Source organism: Myxine glutinosa, chromosome 13 (assembly GCF_964187855.1).
Source record: "Myxine glutinosa chromosome 13, kmMyxGlut1.1, whole genome shotgun sequence".
Taxonomy (NCBI): domain Eukaryota; kingdom Metazoa; phylum Chordata; class Myxini; order Myxiniformes; family Myxinidae; genus Myxine; species Myxine glutinosa.
The window spans coordinates 102,077,965-102,092,278 of NC_136273.1; positions in this window are offsets into that span (position 1 = coordinate 102,077,965).

Sequence of the window (14,314 nt, forward strand, 5' to 3'; positions counted from 1 at the left end):
TCTTGGAAAAACCGAAAAACTTTACACCTCCATATCTCCGAAAGTGCTGAACAGAAAAAATTGAGACATGGCTCATTGTAAATATCTCTCCATGGGGAATAAAATATGTTACTGATGACGTCATCAGTCACGTGGTTCGGCCGCCATCTTGGAAAAACCGAAAAACTTTGCACCTCCATATCTCCGAAAGTGCTGAATAGAAAAAATTGAGACATGGCTCATTGTAAAGAACTCTCCATGGGGAATAAAATATGTTAATGATGATATCATCGGTCACGTGGTTCGGCCGCCATCTTGGAAAAACCGAAAAATTAAGCACCTCTATGTGTCCAAAAGGGCTGAATAGAAAAAATTGAGACATGGCTCATTGTAAAGAATCCTCCATGGGGAATAAAATATGTTAATGATGACGTCATCGGTCACGTGGTTCAGCCGCCATCTTGGAAAAACCGAAAAACTCTGCACCTCCACATCTCCAAAAGTCCTGAATAGAAAAAATTGAGGCATGGCTCATTGTAAAGAACTCTCCATGTGGAATAAAAAATGTTAATGATGACGTCATCGGTCACGTGGTTCGGCCGCCATCTTGGAAAAGCTTTGCACCTCTATATCTCCGAAAGTGCTGAACAGAAAAAATTGAGACATGGCTCATTGGAAAGAAATGTCCATGGGAAATAAAATATGTTAATGATGACGTCATAGGTCACGTGGTTCGGCCGCCATCTTGGAAAAGCTTTGCACCTCTATATCTCCGAAAGTGCTGAACAGAAAAAATTGAGACATGGCTCATTGGAAAGAAATGTCCATGGGGAATAAAATATGTTAATGATGACGTCAGATGTCACGTGTTTCGGCCGCCATCTTGGAAAAACGGCAAAACTTTGCACCTCTATATCTCCAAAAGTGCTGAGCAGAAAAAATTGAGACATGGCTCATTGTAAAGAACTCTCCATGGGGAATAAAATATGTTAATGATGACATCATCTATCACGTGGTTCAGCCGCCATATTTGTTCTAAATGGCCGATAAAAAAGTACACTCCGGCAAGTCCTCGGTCTCTGACCGATTTTTCATCTGTTTGTCTGTCTGTCTGTTTGCAGCACTGCGTCTACACCGTTGCACGTAGAATCGCCAAACTTTGCACACATATTGGTCTTGCCCTGGAATAGACTGTGCCCAATTGATGACGTCATCGGTGACGTGGTTCGGCCGCCATCTTGGAAAAACCGAAAAACTTTGCACCTCTATATCTCCGAAAGTACTGAACAGAAAAAATTGAGACATGGCTCATTGTAAAGAACTCTCCATGGGGAATAAAATACGTAAATTATGACGTCATCAGTCACGTGGTTCTGGCGCCATCTTGGAAAAACCGAAAAACGTTGCGCCACTATATCTCCAAAAGTGCTGAACAGAAAAAATTGAGACTTGGCTCATTGTAAAGAACTCTCCATGGGGAATAAAATATGTTAATGATGACGTCATATGTCACGTGGTCGGCCGCCATCTTGGAAAAACGGCAAAAATTTTCACCACTATATCTCCAAAAGTGCTCAACAGAAAAAATTGAGACATGGCTCATTGTAAAGAACTCTCCATGGGGAATAAAATATGTTAATGATGACGTCATCAGTCACGTGGTCGGCCGCCATCTTGGAAAAACCGAAAAACTCTGCACCTCCACATCTCCAAAAGTCCTGAACAGAAAAAATTGAGACATGGCTCATTGTAAAGAACTCTCCATGGGGAATAAAATGTGTTAATGATGACGTCATCGGTCACGTGGTTCGGCCGCCATATTTGTCCTAAATGGCCGATAAAAAAGTACATTCCGGCAAGTCCTCGGTCTCTGACCGATTTTTCATCTGTTTGTCTGTTTGTCTGTTTGTCTGTTTGTCTGTCTGTTTGCAGCACTGCGTCTACACCGTTGCACGTAGAATCGCCAAACTTTGCACACATATTGGTCTTGCCCTGGAATAGACTGTGCCCAATTGATGACGTCATCGGTGACGTGGTTCGGCCGCCATCTTGGAAAAACCGAAAAACTTTGCACCTCTATATCTCTGAAAGTACTGAACAGAAAAAATTGAGACATGGCTCATTGTAAAGAACTCTCCATGGGGAATAAAATATGTTAATGATGACGTCATCAGTCACGTGGTCGGCCGCCATCTTGGAAAAACAGCAAAACTTTGCACCACTATATCTCCAAAAGTGCTGAACAGAAAAAATTGAGACATGGCTCATTGTAAAGAACTCTCCATGGGGAATAAAATATGTTAATGATGACGTCATATGTCACGTGGTCGGCCGCCATTTTGGAAAAACGGCAAAACTTTGCACCACTATATCTCCAAAAGTGCTGAACAGAAAAAATTGAGACATGGCTCATTGTAAAGAACTCTCCATGGGGAATAAAATATGTTCATGATGATGTCATATGTCACGTGGTCGGCTGCCATCTTGGAAAAACGGCAAAACTTTGCACCACTATATCTCCAAAAGTGCTGAACAGAAAAAATTGAGACATGGCTCATTGTAAAGAACTCTCCATGGGGAATAAAATATGTTAATGATGATATCATTGGTCACGTGGTTCGGCCGCCATATTTGTTCTAAATGGCCGATAAAAAGTACATTCCGGCAAGTCCTCGGTCTCTGACCGATTTTTCATTACTTGCCGGAAAAATTTCCGGCAAGTATGTTGATCTGTTCGTTTGTTACTTGCCGGAAAAAATTTTCCGGCAAGTATGTTGATCTGTTCGTTTGTTACTTGCCGGAAAAGATTCCGGCAAGTATGTTGATCTGTTCGTTTGTTTGTCTGTCTGTCTGTCTGTCTGTTTGTCTGTCTGTTTGTCTGTTTGCAGCACTGCGTCTACACCGTTGCACGGAGAATCGCCAAACTTTGCACACATAATGGTCTTGCCCTCTAATATACTGTGCCTCAATGATGACGTCATCGGTGACGTGGTTCGGCCGCCATCTTGGAAAAACCGAATAAATTTGCACCTCTATATCTCCGAAAGTACTGAACAGAAAAAATTGAGACATGGCTCATTGTAAAGAACTCTCCATGGGGAATAAAATATGTTAATGATGACGTCATATGTCACGTGGTCGGCCGCCATCTTGGAAAAACGGCAAAAATTTGCACCACTATATCTCCAAAAGTGCTGAACAGAAAAAATTGAGACATGGCTCATTGTAAAGAACTCTCCATGGGGAATAAAATATGTTAATGATGACGTCATCAGTCACGTGGTCGGCCGCCATCTTGGAAAAACCGAAAAACTTAGCACCTCCATATCTCCGAAAGTGCTGAATAGAAAAAATTGAGACATGGCTCATTGTAAAGAACTCTCCATGGGGAACAAAATATGTTAATGATGATGTCATCGGTCACGTGGTTCGGCCGCCATCTTGGAAAAACCGAAAAACTCTGCACCTCCACATCTCCAAAAGTCCTGAATAGAAAAAATTGAGGTATGGCTCATTGTAAAGAACTCTCCATGGGGAATAAAATATGTTAATGATGACGTCATCGGTCACGTGGTTCGGCCGCCCTATTTGTCCTAAATGGCCGATAAAAAAGTACATTCCGGCAAGTCCTCGGTCTCTGACCGATTTTTCATTACTTGCCGGAAAAATTTTTCCGGCAAGTATGTTGATCTGTTCGTTTGTCTGTCTGTTTGTCTGTTTGTCTGTCTGTCTGTTTGCAGCACTGCGTCTACACCGTTGCACGTAGAATCGCCAAACTTTGCGCACATATTGGTCTTGCCCTGGAATAGACTGTGCCCAATTGATGACGTCATCGGTGACGTGGTTCGGCCGCCATCTTGGAAAAACCGAAAAACTTTGCACCTCTATATCTCCGAAAGTACTGAACAGAAAAAATTGAGACATGGCTCATTGTAAAGAACTCTCCATGGCGAATAAAATACGTAAATGATGACGTCATCAGTCACGTGGTTCTGGCGCCATCTTGGAAAAACCGAAAAACGTTGCGCCACTATATCTCCAAAAGTGCTGAACAGAAAAAATTGAGACTTGGCTCATTGTAAAGAACTCTCCATGGGGAATAAAATATGTTAATGATGACGTCATATGTCACGTGGTCGGCCGCCATCTTGGAAAAACGGCAAAAAATTTCACCACTATATCTCCAAAAGTGCTGAACAGAAAAAATTGAGACATGGCTCATTGTAAAGAACTCTACATGGGGAATAAAATATGTTAATGATGACGTCATCAGTCACGTGGTCGGCCGCCATCTTGGAAAAACCGAAAAACTCTGCACCTCCACATCTCCAAAAGTCCTGAACAGAAAAAATTGAGACATGGCTCATTGTAAAGAACTCTCCATGGGGAATAAAATGTGTTAATGATGACGTCATCGGTCACGTGGTTCGGCCGCCATATTTGTCCTAAATGGCCGATAAAAAAGTACATTCCGGCAAGTCCTCGGTCTCTGATTTGTCTGTCTGTCTGTTTGTCTGTCTGTTTGTCTGTCTGTTTGTCTGTTTGCAGCACTGCGTCTACACCGTTGCACGGAGAATCGCCAAACTTTGCACACATAATGGTCTTGCCCTCTAATATACTGTGCCTCAATGATGACGTCATCGGTGACGTGGTTCGGCCGCCATCTTGGAAAAACCGAATAAATTTGCACCTCTATATCTCCGAAAGTACTGAACAGAAAAAATTGAGACATGGCTCATTGTAAAGAACTCTCCATGGGGAATAAAATATGTTAATGATGACGTCATATGTCACGTGGTCGGCCGCCATCTTGGAAAAACGGCAAAAATTTGCACCACTATATCTCCAAAAGTGCTGAACAGAAAAAATTGAGACATGGCTCATTGTAAAGAACTCTCCATGGGGAATAAAATATGTTAATGATGACGTCATCAGTCACGTGGTCGGCCGCCATCTTGGAAAAACCGAAAAACTTAGCACCTCCATATCTCCGAAAGTGCTGAATAGAAAAAATTGAGACATGGCTCATTGTAAAGAACTCTCCATGGGGAACAAAATATGTTAATGATGATGTCATCGGTCACGTGGTTCGGCCGCCATCTTGGAAAAACCGAAAAACTCTGCACCTCCACATCTCCAAAAGTCCTGAATAGAAAAAATTGAGGTATGGCTCATTGTAAAGAACTCTCCATGGGGAATAAAATATGTTAATGATGACGTCATCGGTCACGTGGTTCGGCCGCCCTATTTGTCCTAAATGGCCGATAAAAAAGTACATTCCGGCAAGTCCTCGGTCTCTGACCGATTTTTCATTTGTCTGTTTGTCTGTTTGTCTGTCTGTTTGCAGCACTGCATCTACACCGTTGCACGTAGAATCGCCAAACTTTGCACACATATTGGTCTTGCCCTGGAATAGACTGTGCCCAATTGATGACGTCATCGGTGACGTGGTTCGGCCGCCATCTTGGAAAAACCGAAAAACCTTGCACCTCTATATCTCCGAAAGTACTGAACAGAAAAAATTGAGACATGGCTCATTGTAAAGAACTCTCCATGGGGAATAAAATATGTTAATGATGACGTCATCAGTCACGTGGTTCGGTCGCCATCTTGGAAAAACGGCAAAACGTTGCGCCACTATATCTCCAAAAGTGCTGAACAGAAAAAATTGAGACATGGCTCATTGGAAAGAACTCTCCATGGGGAATAAAATATGTTAATGATGCCGTCATATGTCACGTGGTCGGCCGCCATCTTGGAAAAACGGCAAAATTTTGCACCACTATATCTCCAAAAGTGCTGAACAGAAATAATTGAGACATGGCTCATTGTAAAGAACTCTCCATGGGGAATAAAATATGTTAATGATGACGTCATCAGTCACGTGGTCGGCCGCCATCTTGGAAAAACGGCAAAACTTTGCACCACAAAATCTCCAAAAGTGCTGAACAGAAAAAATTGAGACATGGCTCATTGTAAAGAACTCTCCATGGGGAATAAAATATGTTAATGATGACGCCATCGGTCACGTGGTTCGGCCGCCATCTTGGAAAAATGGGAAAACTTTGCACCACTATATCTCCAAAAGTGCAGAATGGAAAAAATTGAGACATGGCTCATTGTAAAGAACTCTCAATGGGGAATAAAATATGTTAATGATGACGTCATATGTCACGTGGTTCGGCCGCCATCTTGGAAAAACCGAAAAATTGTGCACCTCCATATCTCTGAAAGTGCTGAATAGAAAAAATTGAGACATGGCTCATTGTAAAGAACTCTCCATGGGGAATAAAATATGTTAATGATGACATCATAGGTCACGTGGTTCGGCTGCCATCTTGGAAAAACCGAAAAACGTAGCACCTCCATATCTCCAAAAGTGCTGAATAGAAAAAGTTGAGACATGGCTCTTTGTAAAGAACTCTCCATGGGGAATAATATATGTTAATGATGACGTCATCTATCACGTGCTTCGGACGCCATATTTGTCTTAAATGGCCGATAAAAGAGTACATTCCGGCAAGTCCTCGGTCTCTGACCGATTTTTCAGCTGTCTGTTTGTCTGTCTGTCTGTTTGCAGCACTACGTCTACACCGTTGCACGTAGAATTGCCAAACTTTGCACACGTATTTGGCTTGCCCGGGAATAGACTGTGCCCAATTGATGACGTCATCGGTCACGTGGTTCTGCCGCCATCTTGGAAAAACCGAAAAACTTTGCACCTCCATATCTCCGAAAGTGCTGAATAGAAAAAATTGAGACATGGCTCATTGTAAAGAACTCTCCACGGGGAATACAATATGTTAATAATGATGCCATCGGTCACGTGGTTCGGCCGCCATATTTGTCCTAAATGGCCGATAAAAAAGTACATTCCGGCAAGTCCTCGGTCTCTGACCGATTTTTCATTACTTGCCGGAAAAATTTCCGGCAAGTATGTTGATCTGTTCGTTTGTTTGTTTGTCTGTTTGTCTGTTTGTCTGTTTGTCTGTCTGTTTGTCTGTCTGTTTGTCTGTTTGCAGCACTGCGTCTACACCGTTGCACGGAGAATCGCCAAACTTTGCACACATAATGGTCTTGCCCTCTAATATACTGTGCCTCAATGATGACGTCATCGGTGACGTGGTTCGGCCGCCATCTTGGAAAAACCGAATAAATTTGCACCTCTATATCTCCGAAAGTACTGAACAGAAAAAATTGAGACATGGCTCATTGTAAAGAACTCTCCATGTGGAATAAAATATGTAAATGATGACGTCATCAGTCACGTGGTTCGGTCGCCATCTTGGAAAAACGGCAAAACGTTGCGCCACTATATCTCCAAAAGTGCTGAACAGAAAAAATTGAGACATGGCTCATTGGAAAGAACTCTCCATGGGGAATAAAATATGTTAATGATGACGTCATATGTCACGTGGTCGGCCGCCATCTTGGAAAAACGGCAAAACTTTGCACCTCCATATCTCTGAAAGTACTGAACAGAAAAAATTGAGACATGGCTCATTGTAAAGAACTCTCCATGGGGAATAAAATAGGTTAATGATGACGTCATAGGTCAGGTGGTTCGGCCGCCATCTTGGAAAAACGGCAAAACTTTGCACCTCCATATCTCTGAAAGTACTGAACAGAAAAAATTGAGACATGGCTCATTGTAAAGAACTCTCCATGGGGAATAAAACATGTTGATGACGTCATCTGTCACGTGGTTCGGCCGCCATCTTGGAAAAACCGAAAAACTTTGCACCTCCATATCTCCGAAAGTGGTGAACAGAAAAAATAGAGACATGGATCATTGTAAAGAACTCTCCATGGGGAATAAAATATGTTAATGATGATATCATCGGTCACGTGGTTCGGCCGCCATCTTGGAAAAACCGAAAAACTTAGCACCTCTATGTGTCCAAAAGTGCTGAATAGAAAAAATTGAGACATGGCTCATTGTAAAGAACTCTCCATGGGGAATAAAATATGTAAATGATGACGTCATCAGTCACGTGGTTCGGTCGCCATCTTGGAAAAACGGCAAAACGTTGCGCCACTATATCTCCAAAAGTGCTGAACAGAAAAAATTGAGACATGGCTCATTGGAAAGAACTCTCCATGGGGAATAAAATATGTTAATGATGACGTCATCAGTCACGTGGTCGGCCGCCATCTTGGAAAAACGGCAAAACTTTGCACCTCCATATCTCTGAAAGTACTGAACAGAAAAAATTGAGACATGGCTCATTGTAAAGAACTCTCCATGGGGAATAAAATAGGTTAATGATGACGTCATAGGTCAGGTGGTTCGGCCGCCATCTTGGAAAAACGGCAAAACTTTGCACCTCCATATCTCTGAAAGTACTGAATAGAAAAAATTGAGACATGGCTCATTGTAAAGAACTCTCCATGGGGAATAAAACATGTTGATGACGTCATCTGTCACGTGGTTCGGCCGCCATCTTGGAAAAACCGAATGAAAAATCGGTCAGAGACCGAGGACTTGCCGGAATGTACTTTTTTATCGGCCATTTAGGACAAATATGGCGGCCGAACCAGGTGACCGATGACGTCATCATTAACATATTTTATTCCCCATGGAGAGTTCTTTCCAATGAGCCATACCTCAATTTTTTCTATACAGGACTTTTGGAATTGTGGAGGTGCAGAGTTTTTCGGTTTTTCCAAGATGGCGGCTGAACCACGTGACCGATGACATCATCATTAACATATTTTATTCCCCATGGAGAGTTCTTTACAATGAGCCATGTCTCAATTTTTTCTATTCAGCACTTTCGGAGATATGGAGGTGCTAAGTTTTTCGGTTTTTCCAAGATGGCGGCCGACCACGTGACTGACGACGTCATCATTAACATATTTTATTCCCCATGGAGAGTTCTTTACAATGAGCCATGTCTCAATTTTTTCTGTTCAGCACTTTTGGAGATATAGTGGTGCAAATTTTTGCCGTTTTTCCAAGATGGCGGCCGACCACGTGACATATGACGTCATCATTAACATATTTTATTCCCCATGGAGAGTTCTTTACAATGAGCCATGTCTCAATTTTTTCTGTACAGCACTTTCGGAGATATAGAGGTGCAAAGTTTTTCGGTTTTTCCAAGATGGCGGCCGAACCACGTCACCGATGACGTCATCAATTGGGCACAGTCTATTCCAGGGCAAGACCAATATGTGTGCAAAGTTTGGCGATTCTCCGTGCAACGGTGTAGACACAGTGCTGCAAACAGACAAACAGACAAACAGACAAACAGACAGATGAAAAATCGGTCATAGACCTAGGACTTGCCGGAATGTACTTTTTTATCGGCCATTTTGGACAAATATGGCGGTCGAAACACGTGAACGATGACGTCATCATTAACATATTTTATTCCCCATGGAGAGTTCTTTCCAATGAGCCATGTCTCAATTTTTTCTATTCAGCACTTCCGGAGATATGGAGGTGCAACGTTTTTCGGTTTTTCCAAGATGGCGGCCGAAACACGTGACCAATGACGTCATCATTAACATATTTTATTCCCCATGGAGAGTTCTTTCCAATGAGCCATGTCTCAATTTTTTCTATTCAGCACTTCCGGAGATATCGAGGTGCAAAGTTTTTCCAAGATGGCGGCCGAACCACGTGACCGATGACGTCATCATTAACATATTTTATTCCCCATGGAGAGTTCTTTACAATGAGCCATGTCTCAATTTTTTCTATTCAGCACTTTTGGAGATATAGTGGTGCAAATTTTTGCCGTTTTTCCAAGATGGCGGCCGACCACGTGACATATGACGTCATCATTAACATATTTTATTCCCCATGGAGAGTTCTTTACAATGAGCCATGTCTCAATTTTTTCTGTTCAGCACTTTTGGAGATATAGTGGTGAACAGTTTTGCCGTTTTTCCAAGATGGCGGTCGACCATGTGACTGATGACGTCATCATTAACATGTTTTATTCCCCATGGAGAGTTCTTTACAATGAGCCATGTCTCAATTTTTTCTGTTCAGCACTTTTGGAGATATAGTGCTAAACAGTTTTGCCGTTTTTCCAAGATGGCGGCCGACCATGTGACTGATGACGTCATCATTAACATGTTTTATTCCCCATGGAGAGTTCTTTACAATGAGCCATGTCTCAATTTTTTCTGTTCAGCACTTTTGGAGATATAGTGGAGCAAAGTTTTGCCGTTTTTCCAAGATGGCGGCCGACCACGTGACATATGACATCATCATTAACATATTTTATTCCGCATGGAGAGTTCTTTACAATGAGCCATGTCTCAATTTTTTCTGTTCAGCACTTTTGGAGATTTCGTGGTGCAAAGTTTTGCCGTTTTTCCAAGATGGCGGCCGACCACGTGACTGATGATGTCATCATTAACATATTTTATTCCCCATGGAGAGTTCTTTACAATGAGCCATGTCTCAATTTTTTCTGTTCAGTACTTTCGGAGATATAGAAATGCAAAGTTTTTCGGTTTTTCCAAGATGGCGGCCGAACCACGTCACCGATGACGTCATCAATTGGGCACAGTCTATTCCAGGGCAAGACCAATATGTTTGCAAAGTTTGGCGATTCTCCGTGCAACGGTGTAGACGCAGTGCTGCAAACAGACAAACAGACAGACAAACAGACAGACAGACAAACAAACGAACAGATCAACATACTTGCCGGAATCTTTTCCGGCAAGTAACAAACAGATGAAAAATCGGTCAGAGACCGAGGACTTGCCGGAATGTACTTTTTTATCGGCCATTTAGGACAAATATGGCGGCCGAACCACGTGACCGATGACGTCATCATTAACATATTTTATTCCCCATGGAGAGTTCTTTACAATGAGCCATGTCTCAATTTTTTCTATTCAGCACTTTTGGAGATATGAGGTGCAAAGTTTTTCGGTTTTTCCAACATGGCGGCCGAACCACGTGACTGATGACATCATCATTAATATGTTTTAATTCCGCATGGAGAGTTCTTTACAATGAGCCATGTCTCAATTTTTTCTGTTCAGCACTTTTGGAGATATAGTGGTGCAAAGTTTTGCCGTTTTTCCAAGATGGCGGCCGACCACGTGACATATGACATCATCATTAACATATTTTATTCCCCATGTGGAGTTCTTTACAATGAGCCATGTCTCAATTTTTTCTATTCAGCACTTTTGGAGATATAGTGGTGCAACGTTTTGCCGTTTTTCCAAGATGTCGGCCGAGCCACGTGACTGATGACGTCATCATTTACATATTTTATTCCCCATGGAGAGTTCTTTACAATGAGCCATGTCTCAATTTTTTCTGTTCAGTACTTTCGGAGATATAGAGGTGCAAAGTTTTTCGGTTTTTCCAAGATGGCGGCCGAACCACGTCACCGATGACGTCATCATTTGGGCACAGTCTATTCCAGGGCAAGACCAATATGTGTGCAAAGCTGGCGATTCTACGTGCAACGGTGTAGACGCAGTGCTGCAAACAGACAGACAGACAGACAGACAAACAGACAGACAAACAAATGAAAAATCGGTCAGAGACCGAGGACTTGCCGGAATGTACTTTTTTATTGGCCATTTAGGACAAATATGGCGGCCGAACCACGTGACTGATGACGTCATCATTAACATATTTTATTCCCCATGGAGAGTTCTTTACATTGAGCCATGTCTCAATTTTTTCTATTCAGGACTTTTGGAGATGTGGAGGTGCAGAGTTTTTCGGTTTTTCCAAGATGGCGGCCGAACCACGTGACCGATGACATCATCATTAACATATTTTATTCCCCATGGAGAGTTCTTTACAATGAGCCATGTCACAATTTTTTCTATTCAGCACTTTCGGAGATATGGAGGTGCTAGGTTTTTCGGTTTTTCCAAGATGGCGGCCGACCACGTGACTGATGACGTCATCATTAACATATTTTATTCCCCATGGAGAGTTCTTTACAATGAGCCATGTCTCAATTTTTTCTGTTCAGCACTTTTGGAAATATAGTGGTGCAAAGTTTTGCCGTTTTTCCAAGATGGCGGCCGACCACGTGACATATGACATCATCATTAACATATTTTATTCCCCATGGAGAGTTCTTTACAATGAGCCATGTCTCAATTTTTTCTCTACAGTACTTTCGGAGATATAGAGGTGCAAAGTTTTTCGGTTTTTCCAAGATGGCGGCCGAACCACGTCACCGATGACGTCATCAATTGGGCACAGTCTATTCCAGGGCAAGACCAATATGTGTGCAAAGTTTGGCGATTCTCCGTGCAACGGTGTAGACACAGTGCTGCAAACAGACAAACAGACAAACAGACAAACAGACAGATGAAAAATCGGTCATAGACCTAGGACTTGCCGGAATGTACTTTTTTATCGGCCATTTTGGACAAATATGGCGGTCGAAACACGTGAACGATGACGTCATCATTAACATATTTTATTCCCCATGGAGAGTTCTTTCCAATGAGCCATGTCTCAATTTTTTCTATTCAGCACTTCCGGAGATATGGAGGTGCAACGTTTTTCGGTTTTTCCAAGATGGCGGCCGAAACACGTGACCAATGACGTCATCATTAACATATTTTATTCCCCATGGAGAGTTCTTTCCAATGAGCCATGTCTCAATTTTTTCTATTCAGCACTTCCGGAGATATCGAGGTGCAAAGTTTTTCCAAGATGGCGGCCGAACCACGTGACCGATGACGTCATCATTAACATATTTTATTCCCCATGGAGAGTTCTTTACAATGAGCCATGTCTCAATTTTTTCTATTCAGCACTTTTGGAGATATAGTGGTGCAAATTTTTGCCGTTTTTCCAAGATGGCGGCCGACCACGTGACATATGACGTCATCATTAACATATTTTATTCCCCATGGAGAGTTCTTTACAATGAGCCATGTCTCAATTTTTTCTGTTCAGCACTTTTGGAGATATAGTGGTGAACAGTTTTGCCGTTTTTCCAAGATGGCGGTCGACCATGTGACTGATGACGTCATCATTAACATGTTTTATTCCCCATGGAGAGTTCTTTACAATGAGCCATGTCTCAATTTTTTCTGTTCAGCACTTTTGGAGATATAGTGCTAAACAGTTTTGCCGTTTTTCCAAGATGGCGGCCGACCATGTGACTGATGACGTCATCATTAACATGTTTTATTCCCCATGGAGAGTTCTTTACAATGAGCCATGTCTCAATTTTTTCTGTTCAGCACTTTTGGAGATATAGTGGAGCAAAGTTTTGCCGTTTTTCCAAGATGGCGGCCGACCACGTGACATATGACATCATCATTAACATATTTTATTCCGCATGGAGAGTTCTTTACAATGAGCCATGTCTCAATTTTTTCTGTTCAGCACTTTTGGAGATTTCGTGGTGCAAAGTTTTGCCGTTTTTCCAAGATGGCGGCCGACCACGTGACTGATGATGTCATCATTAACATATTTTATTCCCCATGGAGAGTTCTTTACAATGAGCCATGTCTCAATTTTTTCTGTTCAGTACTTTCGGAGATATAGAAATGCAAAGTTTTTCGGTTTTTCCAAGATGGCGGCCGAACCACGTCACCGATGACGTCATCAATTGGGCACAGTCTATTCCAGGGCAAGACCAATATGTTTGCAAAGTTTGGCGATTCTCCGTGCAACGGTGTAGACGCAGTGCTGCAAACAGACAAACAGACAGACAAACAGACAGACAGACAAACAAACGAACAGATCAACATACTTGCCGGAATCTTTTCCGGCAAGTAACAAACAGATGAAAAATCGGTCAGAGACCGAGGACTTGCCGGAATGTACTTTTTTATCGGCCATTTAGGACAAATATGGCGGCCGAACCACGTGACCGATGACGTCATCATTAACATATTTTATTCCCCATGGAGAGTTCTTTACAATGAGCCATGTCTCAATTTTTTCTATTCAGCACTTTTGGAGATATGAGGTGCAAAGTTTTTCGGTTTTTCCAACATGGCGGCCGAACCACGTGACTGATGACATCATCATTAATATGTTTTAATTCCGCATGGAGAGTTCTTTACAATGAGCCATGTCTCAATTTTTTCTGTTCAGCACTTTTGGAGATATAGTGGTGCAAAGTTTTGCCGTTTTTCCAAGATGGCGGCCGACCACGTGACATATGACATCATCATTAACATATTTTATTCCCCATGTGGAGTTCTTCACAATGAGCCATGTCTCAATTTTTTCTATTCAGCACTTTTGGAGATATAGTGGTGCAACGTTTTGCCGTTTTTCCAAGATGTCGGCCGAGCCACGTGACTGATGACGTCATCATTTACATATTTTATTCCCCATGGAGAGTTCTTTACAATGAGCCATGTCTCA